We start from the raw sequence: 14,065 nt of genomic DNA on the forward strand, positions 1-14,065 counted from the left end.
TAACTATTCATTTAATTTAGTTTTACTTTAAATAATAAATAATGCCATTTTACCTGTGTATTATTACAATAATCAGACTGATATTACACTGACTGAGCAACACATGTATGCTTCATTGTTTCCTCTTAAAATGGTATATGTTCCTCATACTAGTGAACCAGGACATCATGCTGTTAACAGTCTGTGAACTAAACTCGTCAGACCGGTTTAGTTTTTAGTTTTGATGTTATTCCCCTCCAGGTTTTTCTTCTGATTACTGCTCATAACACGAAACAAGAAGAAGAACGAGAAGTTTCTGAACAGACTCGCAGATGATTCTTCCTCTTCAGAGAAAGAGATAAAACCACGTATACAACAAAAACACAGAATACTCTTAATAAAGGTTTCCATTGGATCTTTGGACATAGAAAGAGTTTAGTTTTCACAGAAGTCTTTGTTTAATGTCTGTTATCCAGAGCAGCGTGTACAATATCAAATCAGACTTTTATCATAGAATCAAATATATTAGGTCCACAGAATCAACACGGACTGTAATAACTCTCTTAACACTGCTTTTATTGTAAAGGATTTATCAGTGAGATAAAATTAAGTAAATTACAAGAAAAGAAATCATATTTCTTACTTTACTCATGCCATACAGTAACCTAGTCTCCTTTAATTCAACACACACACACACAACAGCTACTGTAGATCAGTTATGATAATGAACACTTTCAGCTCTAGATTTAATACACAATGATGAACTACATGGACACCCAAGACAATAATATTACACTCAATATTACCAACAAATAGACTGAAACAGAGAAAAGAGAGTGAGAAAATCCTGCACAGACAATACAAAAGTAAGAAGATCAAGTATAAAGTGATCGTGCACAAGATGATGACAGATGACAGACTGATTAATCAGATTTATTGGTCAGTTTGTGATTATGAATATGAGCCATCAGTGTGTTACTGAACAGAAGAACTGTAATTTCTCCCTAATGTCTCTAGAAAATATGATTGTACATACACTCATGTTCGTCAGTGCATCATGAGCATCTTTTTAGCTTTCTGTAAATTGTGTAAATATTGTTCTTCATATTTCAATAATTTGTGTATTGTTTGTTTTACATTATTGAATGAGTTTCTCAGCATTATATCAGTCATCAGTCTTGGCTCTTCTGTAGATAATGAACCGTAATGGACTTTAGATTTCAGGATCTACAGTCTGTTAAAACACACTGATGGACTCCTAGACTTGAGACCCATTTCGATGAATATGTTTATTATTATTATTATTATTATTATTATTATACATCCTGAGAACAGCACTTACGGTTAAAATTTTTTTTTTGCTAAATGTTAGAATAAAGTGACAACAACCCATCAATCAATTTGACAGATGTGTCAGATGTCATCATTATGCGTGACTTTAAACTGACGAGCAGGAAACAGGAACCTGGAGAACCTGTTCTGTTGTAGACTACACTAGACTCCTCCTCTCGTCACCATCTGTATATAACCGCAGCAGAGCTCTTCTCTATTGTGTGAGTTAAACTCTCTCTCCTCTGAACACATCTACTGTATATAAACCAGCAGCAGAGCTCTCAGATCCACAGAGGACATGTCTCTCTCTTCAGATCTTCACAAGGTCATTACACTCTTCTATATTTCATTGTTTGTTGTATTTCATTGGTTTATTTTAATCATTGCTGTTTGTATTCAGTGAAACTGAAGTGTAAAGCTGGAGACACAAACACTTTTTACATCACCACACAGAGACTAGTAAAATCTGTCATTGTGATATTCCATGTGATAGATTTCATTTGTCTCGGAGGAATTATGATCAATATTACACTGAAAAATAAAAAAAATTGGGTTTCAAACTATTTATTTTAGCTTCATAATTATTATTTTTTTAATTATTCAAATAAATGTGTTTATTGAAATTATGCTCAAATAAATTGACTGCAACCACTTACCTTAAAAAAGTTTTTCTTCTTCAGTTTATCTACAGTATTGTTCAAAATAATAGCAGTACAATGTGACTAACCAGAATAAGGCTTAAGGCTGTGCAATTGGGCAATTAGTTGAATTAGTTGAAAGGGGTGTGTTCAAAAAATAGCAGTGTGGCATTCAATCACTGAGGTCATCAATTTTGTGAAGAAACAGGTGTGAATCAGGTGGCCCCTATTTAAGGGTGAAGCCAACACTTGTTGAACATGCATTTGAAAGCTGAGGAAAATGGGTCGTTGAAGACATTGTTCAGAAGAACAGCGTACTTTGATTAAAAAGTTGATTAGAGAGGGGAAAACCTATAAAGAGGTGCAAAAAATGATAGGCTGTTCAGCTAAAATGATCTCCAATGCCTTAAAATGGAGAGCAAAACTAGAGAGACGTGGAAGAAAACGGAAGACAACCATCAAAATGGATAGAAGAATAACCAGAATGGCAAAGGCTCAGCCAATGATCACCTCCAGGATGATCAAAGACAGTCTGGAGTTACCTGTAAGTACTGTGACAGTTAGAAGACGTCTGTGTGAAGCTAATCTATTTTCAAGAATCCCCCGCAAAGTCCCTCTGTTAAAAAAAAGGCATGTGCAGAAGAGGTTACAATTTGCCAAAGAACACATCAACTGGCCTAAAGAGAAATGGAGGAACATTTTGTGGACTGATGAGAGTAAAATTGTTCTTTTTGGGTCCAAGGGCCACAGGCAGTTTGTGAGACGACCCCCAAACTCTGAATTCAAGCCACAGTACACAGTGAAGACAGTGAAGCATGGAGGTGCAAGCATCATGATATGGGCATGTTTCTCCTACTATGGTGTTGGGTCTATTTATCGCATACCAGGGATCATGGATCAGTTTGCATATGTTAAAATACTTGAAGAGGTCATGTTGCCCTATGCTGAAGAGGACATGCCCTTGAAATGGTTGTTTCAACAAGACAATGACTCAAAACACACTAGTAAACGGGCAAAGTCTTGGTTCCAAACCAACAAAATTAATGTTATGGAGTGGCCAGCCCAATCTCCAGACCTTAATCCAATTGAGAACTTGTGGGGTGATATCAAAAATGCTGTTTCTGAAGCAAAACCAAGAAATGTGAATGAATTGTGGAATGTTGTTAAAGAATCATGGAGTGGAATAACAGCTGAGAGGTGCCACAAGTTGGTTGACTCCATGCCACACAGATGTCAAGCAGTTTTAAAAAACTGTGGTCATACAACTAAATATTAGTTTAGTGATTCACAGGATTGCTAAATCCCAGAAAAAAAAAAGTTTGTACAAAATAGTTTTGAGTTTGTACAGTCAAAGGTAGACACTGCTATTTTTTTGAACACACCCCTTTCAACTAATTGCCCAATTGCACAGCCTTAAGAGCGTACATATCATGAATGCTGGGTCTTGTTTGTTTTCTGACAATCTACTGAACCTACTGGTAACTTGTTTGCCACGTAGCAATAAAAAATATACTAAAAACCTTGATTATTCTGGTTAGTCATATTGTACTGCTATTATTTTGAACAATACTGCATGAACAGTTCATATTTCACATTTCCCCAGTGAGCTCATAAATAAGACTTATTTTGTTCCAGATGTATTTATGTGAAATTACACTGGAAACACTCATATGTGAATTCAAGACAGAAGACATCACTGTACTTCATCACCTGATTGATTACATTAAGAGTAGCAAGAGTTTTTGGTAATCCTATGTTTAAACATGCAAATGAGGCATTATCTCATTTAATAGCCTATGTACTCATTTCTCCAGAGGGAGGTTTAGATTGATCTGTTATCACTCTGAGTTTTTTTATTATTATTTAATTTGTAGAAAATACTGTCAGAAAATGAATACATAAATAAAAATGATACAGTGGTGGTCATAATATTTCTAACACTTAGTATTTTCAGCTGCTGAAACTGGTTTGAAGTCAGTTATTTCTATCTTTTGCTGTAGTGTGTCAGATGGAAATATCAGTTTCCAAACACTGATTGTGTCATTAATATTAATAATGCAGTGAGATGTGTGTGCTGCACACAGAGATGTGATCTGATCTTCATCAGTCTGTCTGGAGTCACATGAAGAAACAGAACAAACTGAGACAGACTCAATCTGAACAACTGTGTCTCCCAGACGCTTCCAGAAAGTCTGTCTCAAATTAATGTTTGGAAATGGAAACTCATAGGAGACACTACAACAAAAGATAGAAATAATAAAAATATATCTGCTGGAAATACTAATGTTTTAATTATTTTGGCCCCACTGTGTTTCTAGGATGGACGACTTCATCTGAATTTGACATAAACTGATGTTTGATTCATTGTTGAACTATTTTTGTTGTGTTGTCTGCAAATTAGGTATAAATGTGATGTAGACAAAAACAAAAACACACAGAGAAATCTGCTGGAGCATCAGGAACCACCACAAAACACCAGGACACAGAGAGAAATGGAGGACAGGAATGAAACAGAAATGACTGGATCACAAGAGAAAAGCAGAGAGATACTTGGGAGATGTGACAGTATGGAGACACTAAAGCCAGATTGTAAGCGTTTGATCATTATCTTTTAACCGTCACACTCCTGTCATAAAATATCACTTTCAGACAGATTCATCAGACTTTCTGCACTAGATGTACTACATATTTACAGATGTGTGATTATAGAAAAAACTATAAATCCAAACCAATGAGAATATTTCTATATGTTTGTGATTTCTAGTCTCACGTGATCCAGACGGACCTGTGATGTTCATTCAGATCTTATTAAGAAAACACAACATCACAGAGACCAGACACCAGCATCATCTTCATCTCCATCATCATCAGAATACATTCTGATCAGTTCCTAGACTATTTTTCACACTCATCTGATCACAACCAATGGCTCAGTTTATTTCATCTGTACTGTATATGTACACATAATTCTGAATGAATATGATACAGTTTTACAGTAATCTAACATATCATCAGCTTTTTACTGTATTTATTTTTAATCTTTGGGCTATGCCCTTTTATTTTTATTTTTTTTCTGGTTTATACAGTATTTGTTTATTTTACATCATTGATATGAATGTTTGTTTTCTATTGTTTGTTTGTTGTGCTAAGCTGCACATTCGGTCATGGAAAAGAGACACCGAAAAGGTTTATATTGTAGCTACTTTTTCAAAGTTGATCAGTTTTTTCCTCGGGGCTCATGACTGCAGCATGGTTCGGGGGGAAGTGTTTTCCTGTAATTTGGGATGGTTTGACCCTCGAGTGTAAAAGGGGCATACTTGACCTCTCAGGAGTTAGTTCTGGTTTGGGTCTCTGTGAGGAGGATCAACTTTAATGTCACCAGTAGTTGTGAGTCAATAAACTCTCTTTTTGACTGGAGTGTCTCCCTGCCTTTGTTCTGGTCATGTCCCCACACTGAACATTATGAAATAAAATATTACTAAAATTAATTGTAAATAAATATGAACTATGAGTTTTTTATTAAATTAATTTTACTGTAATAATCTGTACTGCTGTAGTTCATACTGTAGATGATATCTGCTGAAATACAGGATCACTGAAATCATGAAAACACACATCTGAGCTCTGACTGTATGAATTCAGAAATATAATGCAGATGAACATGATTTCATATTTCAGACGGTCAAGTGTCGCTCTCTACTGGAGATTATTAATATTACAGCAGATCACATGATCATCAGCATCACATCAGATATTACAGTCATTTAAATCAGATCTATTAATACAGTGAACTTATGGAGTAACATTGTTCAGACTCAAGTTTTTTTTTTCTCATTAATTTACACACAGCACCCCATATTGACAAAAAAAAAAAACAAAAAAAAAAAAAAAACACAGAATTGTTGACATTTTTGCACATTTATTAAAAAAGAAAAACTGAAATATCACATGGTCCTAAGTATTCAGACCCTTTGCTCAGTATTTATTAGAAGCACCCTTTTGATCTAATACAGCAGGCCGTCGCTAGTGGGGTGAAAGGTGGTGATGATTATAGGGGCCCAGAGCTGAGGCGGGGGGGGATCTCAAACCGTCTGACTGAGGTCAGTCTAAGAAGACGCTCAGGACAGTTTACAGAACGCTGCTGCGTGTCTTCATGAAAGCGTATCATTTTGCTCTTGTGCTGAGAAATACATAAAAAATATGTGAAAATACCCTTCTTGATTACTATGTTCAAAAAAACTGTCGGTTATGTCTTAATTGTACGGAACTTCTAAGCGGCCTTCTTGTTTTCTCATTATAACGACTTAATTATCTCATTATTTCGACATAACGAAATACTTTTTCTCGTTATAACGACTTAATTATCTCGACATAACGAAAGTAATTTTCTCGTTTTAACGAATTAATTTTCTCGTTATCTCAACATGACGAAAGTCGTTTTCTTGTTATAACGACTTAAATTTTTCGTTATCTCGACATAACGAAATTTAGTTTTCTCATAATAACAACATAACAGTTTTACTGTTTCTATAGTAACGAACTCAACTTTGACAGGCATCTGGACAGCCATGCAGACGCTCTTACTGTAGCCTATATTTCAGCAAATTCTGCTTCGCCTAGGTAATAACGTCTACAATACCGTACATAAATAAAGGCTGATCAATCACTGTTGCTCTTTCCAAAGACAGTACACTAAACTTTTTGCTTTTTTAATTAACATTTCAAAACAACACTGCAAACACTTCAGAACTATTCTAAGATCTTTTATTGAGGTGCTTGGATTAAACTAACTTTTAATTTCCCCTTTATTTGAAATAAAATTATATACAATTTGTCATTTTTAGTAGTCATTATATGCTGTGACAGATATCATGTGCGTTACAAGCTTCTGTTTGAAAAGAGTGTTCATGTTCAGTGTGTGTGTGTGTGTGTACGTGTAGAAAAAAAACCTTTACAACATTATAGAACAAAACTGAATTAATAGTTTTGTAACTTCTTAGAGAATATTAAGTCGTTATAACGAGAAAACAAACTTTCGTTATGTTGAGATAATGAGAAAAATAAATTGTTATAACAAGAAAACAAGAAGGAAAAAGTTATACTGCATGGTCGCTTAGAGCTTCTGTTGAACAGTTGAAAAAAGAATCGTGGCGTAGCATCTGGGCATGCAGGGTATGCTCGTGCAAATGGGCCAGGGCCAATAGGGGGCCCGCCCCAGCTTTTAATACAGTTTTTTTTTTCGATTTAATTTTAAATTGTGGCCGCAATAAATATATTTTTTATGCATTTCATGTGTAGTAATTTCTTATTTCTCTGTAATGTCTAATTTCTCCGTCATTTCTTGTTTGCATTTATACATTTTTTTGCACTCCGTGGCTGCCGTAGACTAGCTACTACGCCATCATTTATTTACATGACGCATCGTCGCGCCAAAAAAAAAGAAAACACAATGTGAGAGGTTACTATAGTGGCTATCTACGTGAACATTAATATTAACACTAATATAAACATAAAAGCGGGGCCTTAAAGAGAAAAGAGAAGGTGGAGAAGTTAGTCATGACACAAAAACTACCCAAAATAGACCGTTTTTCTCGCCGACCTAATGTTAGTGAACACCATGTCACAAAACAAACTATCGGGACTGACAATTCTTTCCATCGAGAATGCACGAAGCCGTGAATTAAACATCACGTTCATCATGGATGAATTTGCCGAAAGAAAGGCCCAGAGAATGCAACTAATATGAGTGAGTAGTTTTATGTTTATGGGTGGTTCTTTAACTACAGGCACTTTTGGCCTTGTGAACTTGAGGGAAAAAAAAGCGTTCAAATCAAAATTTTCACAATCTAACAGTTAAATATAACTATTCTAGTTTAATGATCCATAAGAGAACGCACTTACATTATAAGACAAATTGGTGTTTTTTGACATATTTTCCGATCCGCACTAAACAAATGTCATTTCCATCACATGTAAATATTTGATCATTATTTAAAATTAATATGATATACATAATTTCTTAACAGTGTAAGACCACTGTCACACATAGTTTTACCAATTTATACCTATATTGCAATTACAATAGATTTGTGGATTAAGTAAATTATTTGTCATGAGGCCCAAACGAAAAGCTTACATCCACCACAACCTGAAATATAATATTGCATTGGTTAGATACTGTCACGGTTCATGAATTCACTCTCTCTCTCTCGTCTAATGTGCTGTTGTGTGTGTGTGTGTGTCTGTGGGCGTGGTCACTGATCAGCGATGATCAGCAGTGCCAGCTGGATTCAATTGTTTGTTCCCTTTATAAGTTCAGTAACCTGTGTTTCATGTTGTCAGATCGTTGTTCTTCCCGGTGTGTACCTGTACCTGTACCTGTACCTGTACCGGTACCTGTACCTGTACCTGTACCTGTACCCGTGGCGGTCTTCCCTGGATCTCCACTCAGCACTGGATCACCGAGCACCATCACGAGGATTACTCACTTACCGGGAATCATTCGAGAGATCATCACTGGACTGAGCACCACCATCCGTTGTCCATCGAAGTACCTGCGTCATCGTTCCACCCTGCCTTGTGCTTCTGTGTTACTTCGTCAAATCTGATCTTTGTGCTGAATTAATAAACTACGCTTTGCATTTACACCCTGTTTCTGTCTTACGTAACAGATACATTTCTGAAAATTACTACTTGTGTTATTACATTAAGTGGAACATTATCCCATAAACTATGCAGACATTTGTAATGAGTGATTAGAATTTTGTACATATTTTTTTAAAAAGAGTTATGAGGTGGTGGAAATGACTTGGTGTTGTGGAAATGACAATGAATGGACGTCCATGTAGAATAACAGAAAACATTTAATTGAAACACATTTAACAAATCATTAGTCATTAGTCTGTTTGGTTCCATAACCAGATGAACAGTTACAGCCTTACTGTGAACAACTAACCACAAATAATCACATGATTGGAATGGTAGTGATATAGTTATTGTTGTAGAAAAACATATTAAAATGAGCTTTAAATTAAAGTGAGGTCACAAAACTCTCAGATGCATCATCTCTTTAGTATCTTGAAGCTGATCAAAATATAGTATTTATCACTCAATGTACAGTTTTCATTTAAATAAACCTCTTCTAAATTCTGATATGATATAGATGGTCATGTGATAATCTCTGCTGTAAAACTGATACTTCACTGAATCACAAACTCAACTGTCTAGTTCTCTCATTCTCATTTTCCCCTTGTGTTAGTCAGATCAAAAGGGTTTCGACAGCATTTGTGTTGCCTGACATGAGCAGCTCATGTCTGATCTTATCCAGAGACATTAGATCCCTGCATATGAGAGAGAGTGATGTGTAGATCCGATGTGTCCGATCAGTGTCCTTCACGTTACTCTGAAATCATAGTGCCCTCATGGAAACTCAGCTCAGTACACCGTGGTAGAGATTCTGGAGGTTTAGTCATATGAATAAAAAATTACAGAAAGGCAAAAATCACATCTGGTTAAAATTGGATAAAAGCTCTGGAATTCTAGATAAAGACCTTTTTATCTGTGGAATTTATATTCCTCCATCAGATTCCCCATACTACGACGATGAAGTATTCCACACTTTACAAGGAGAAATTAATCAACACCAAACATATTCACACACTACACACGCTAAAAAAAAGGAAATGTACACCAGAAGAAAGATGGGAAAATATTTGCAGATTTTAAGAAGGCTTTTGACTCCATCTGGCATAATGGACTGTTTTATAAAATCATTGAAAGTGGCATAGGGGGTAAAATATATGACTTAATTAAAAACATGTATAACCAAAATAAATGTGCAGTAAATATTGGCCAGCAATGGACAGACTATTTTCCTCAACAGCGAGGAGTGAGACTTTATTTAACATATATATATATATCAATGAACTGGCAGATCTACTGGACCAGTCGAACAGTCCAGGACTACAATTACACCACACAGAGGTCAAATACTTACTAATTCTGTCTATAACACCAGAAGGTCTTCAGAACAACCTCGACATTTTAACTAAATACTGCCAGGATTGGGCCTTAGACATCAACATCCCAAAAACTAAGATTATGATATTTCAGAACTGATGAAGGACACCCAAACTGAGTCTGACTCCAATCACAAACCCAACATTCAGAAACTGACACAAATCTCAAGTATAATTATGAAGAACAATTAAAAAATGAATTTGAGCTCCAAACCAAACTCCAGTGTTATTCGGCCCTAAACAGAACCACAAAACTGGCAAACTACTTATCACTCAAGCAATTAAAAGAAAGACAAATCCTTCCCAAATATCGACTCAGTAATCATGATAGAGATTGGTAGATATAAAAGATCCTGTCTCCCGAGAGAAGAGCGCCTTTGCAAACACTGTGAGCTGAATCAAACAGAGGATGAGAAACACTTCCTTCTGGTCTGTCCCAAATACAGCACTACAAGAGAAACGCTTTGAATCCTTCATTCTTGTCTCTAAACGACTCAGAGAAACTACTCTATATACTTGGAGAGAATGAGACGGCAGTCACACTAGCTGCTAAATATGTATTTGAGAGAGAGAGAGAGGGATCATACGTGACTCAATAAAAACACATATTCATATATTATATCTGAACTTTGATCTTAGAGAGAGAGAAAGAAAACACAAGGACTTTATTCATATTTGTTTGAAAAGTGTTCAGAAGTGTTAAACTTTCCTTGAATGCAATGCAGTACGATATGTATACTGAATTGCAGAAAACAAGTACAATATATGCTTCATAAAATAATAAAGAGAAGAACGTTGCAGGAGCTGGAGAGTCCAGAAGAGACTTTAATGTTCTTGCATCATCATGTCTGATCTTCTGTGTTTGATGAGAGCAGCTCTTCACATGTGTGTGTGGATCAGAGACTGGGAATAAAACACACATCATTTAGAGACAAGTACATGGTCTGATGATAAAGATCAGGATTCATCTACTTACAGTCTGGTCTTATATCACTGAAGCTGCTCCATCTGATGATCTTCACAATCTCCATGTTTCCACTGCTTTTTGTCTTCATCTCTTTTCAGTCTCCACGTGTTTACTCAATTTCCATCTAGCTTAAGCAATAAAAAAAGAAATGTATAGAAAAGCAATATTAATGTAATTTTTAAAAGGAGTTTTACTGTGTTGGCCAATCAGCCGTAAATATACAATTACGTAATTTCCTTTATACAAGAAAAGGTGGCGGCGATAAGATGTGGTGTAATTATTCATCATATTTTTATCTAAGCTTTATTTACCACAAACATGTATATTACCATAGCTTGATACAATACGTTGTTGAAAGACGTGTACACTGAGACAATATGATGACGCATCTACATCGACGGTGAATCCTTCAGAGATGATAGGTTATATCTGTGTCTTTTTTGTACAATACAGTACAGAATACACCCTGTAAGTATAATAACTATTACCACCTCTGCTATTACAACTGTATGAAGATCAATTCACAATCTGAAGACGATTAGACAAATTAAAAAAGTCTAATTTAGAGTTTGTTTCTACCTTTCTGCTGGGTGTCCAACTAATGCAGAGTATATTCAACTACTTGTGTATGAGGTTCCCATTTCTACAGTGGAGAGCTTGGAAAGAAAGGTCAGCAGCTTTCTCAGGAGACGGTTAGGTTCCCAGGAGCCTCAGCAACATTGCCCTCTATGGAAACACCACAATGCTCCGGCTGTGTCTAAAATCCCTGGGAGAGGAGTTTAAAGTGACTCGGGCACACGAGGTGCTGATGTATAGAGACTCCAATGACCCAAAGGTGTCCCAGGCAGGAGAGCTGGTGAAGACAGGGAGAAAGTGGAGCGCTGGAGGCTGGATGCACAGACACGTCTGCGGCACAAAGAGCTTGTGGGAGCAGAGCAACACCTCCTCGACATAAAGAATTGAATGGAAGGAGAAACGCAGCCGAATACAGGAAGAGGTCAGAGGTGTCGTGGAGGAAGGAAGGATGAGTAGAAGGGGGCCTGGACCAGTGCAGTGCCACCAAGAACATCACAGACGCAGCCGAGAAAGCCTCGAGATGGCTCTGGATCCGTAGAGGAGCACCATGGGGGCAAGCGAGTGCTTCCTGAACACAAGTCACAGTCTGGGTCACCTGGGCGAGGGTGTCTGATGAAGAAAGACCCGAAACACCCGAGGACCTCCGGTAACATCACTGATGATGTGTTCAGGTGCATCTGAAGATGTGTTTCAAGAACCAACACACTGGTTGTGAAGAACCCTTTCCAGAGAAATATAGAAAGAAGTGACTGTGTAAGTTACATTGTTTTTAATCCATTGATTTATCTCTATCAACATAATCACACACAATATTGTAGTAACACGATGTTGTCATCTTTATTTGCTGGAACGTGACAATCTGGCAAGTTTGTGTTTTAAGCACATCTGACACATCCCTAAACCTGAAATGTAACCTAAAAGACGTTTGTATCCACGGCCATTGCTCCAAGTCTCAGCAAATAAATACCACCAAGGCAGTATTTTCACCAGTTTTAACTACTTAGGAGTTTTAGAGGTTTTTATAGGATTAGTTTTTTCTTTATTGCAATTAAACCTTGTTTCCTAGGAATGCTGAGTAATTATTGGGTCTAAGTATCATAACATAATAACTCATAATTAAAATAAAGAAGGAATCATGGTATAATCTTTTTAGTCACTAGATTAACTACATTTTCAAGAACACAAGGCACAAGGAGGATTCTGGGGTAGATTTTAGATTGTTGTCGACTCGAGAACAGCTGCAATCAGATCATTCTAATTCATAAACCAATCGTGCGATTCAGGAACCGATTGAAAAGGTTAATTGAAAAGAATCAGTTTGTTCATGAATCAGAAACCTCACGTGATATATTATAGGGAGTAAAGATATGTTTTATGAAATGTAATGAAGTAAAAAGTATGATCTAATGCTTTGGAATGTAGTGAAGTAAAAGTAAAAGTTACTCATCATAAAACTACTCCAGTAAAGTACAGATACTTGAAAAATGTCCTTAAAAAATACAGTAACGAAGTAAAGCCATTACTGACGGTCATTCACACGAGAAGAAGATGAACATTGAATATAATCAAAACAATACAGTACTTTCTTGCTTACAAAGCATGGAATGCAAAACACTTGTTCAGTAAAAATGTGTTTCTACATCAATGCATTAAAAGACATAAAAGCATTGAAGTTGTTGTTTTAGTTTAGAAGTGCTCCTCTTTCATTTTCATCTAATCTCTAACCTGCCAGACTTGTTCTTTCATTTGTGTTGTTGTTAACAGTCTATAATATAATATAATATAAGTTTTGACTGTTTCACAGTTTCACAGCAATGTAAGAGCTTAAATAATGAATAATAAAAACTCTTTAGAAATTAAATACGATTGTTTTAATCACCTTGTGTTGAGCTGAAGAGAAGAAACATTCATCACGACAGATCTCTGCTGATGTTGTGCCGTCTGAGCTTCAGGGGGATTTTATAGGTGGAGAGGATGCACATGACAACAAACTCTCTTGCATGCACACGTTGTCCGCGCGGCTCTAACCTGTTGAGCCAAATTAAAAACAGCCACGCAGCTGAGACGCTTGCACCGCGCATCCAGTGTGTCGCCAGCCTAATACTCAAAAACTGTGACACCAAGCGCTTCAATTCTAAGAACAGGAAACATGACAAATAGTTCTCTGTGGTTTTAACTGAAGTCTGTCTTTGATTGGCTGCTTGTGAGTTGTTTGTGAGTTGTAGAGGATTTTTCAGGTTTTGGGTGATGCCTGTCAGAGGTGTAGTGGTAAAAAAAGAGGTGGGTAAACTATAAATTCACGGTAAGGTGGGCCACTGGTACCGTTGTATGTGTATCCTGATGACATCGCTATAGGCTATCATTTGATATTACTACCAAGGGTATCACTGGTTGTTCCCTCATATAGGTCACACAATCACTATTCAATTCATACATTAATCTAAGTTCTTGTTAAAGAGACTCAAGAAGGAATAATAAGGTTGAAATCTATAAAGTTAACTAAATGACAAAACAGAGAGAACAATTTTTTTAAAGAGGAATAGAGAGGGAGGCTT

General features: G+C 36.4%; 1 long non-coding RNA gene across 1 annotated transcript; it reads right to left on the reverse strand.

The window, feature by feature from the left end:
* Positions 1-8,794: 8,794 nt before the first annotated feature.
* Positions 8,795-13,598, reverse strand: LOC127986348 (uncharacterized). The gene is made up of 3 exons (XR_008160816.1): positions 13,390-13,598; positions 10,944-11,058; positions 8,795-10,870 (listed from the first exon to the last, which is right to left on the reverse strand). It is a non-coding gene; the product is annotated as an uncharacterized LOC127986348 (long non-coding RNA).
* Between the last annotated feature and the right edge of the window lie 467 nt (positions 13,599-14,065).

The sequence above is a fragment of the Carassius gibelio genome, chromosome B21 (genome assembly GCF_023724105.1).
Source record: "Carassius gibelio isolate Cgi1373 ecotype wild population from Czech Republic chromosome B21, carGib1.2-hapl.c, whole genome shotgun sequence".
Lineage (NCBI taxonomy): Eukaryota > Metazoa > Chordata > Actinopteri > Cypriniformes > Cyprinidae > Carassius > Carassius gibelio.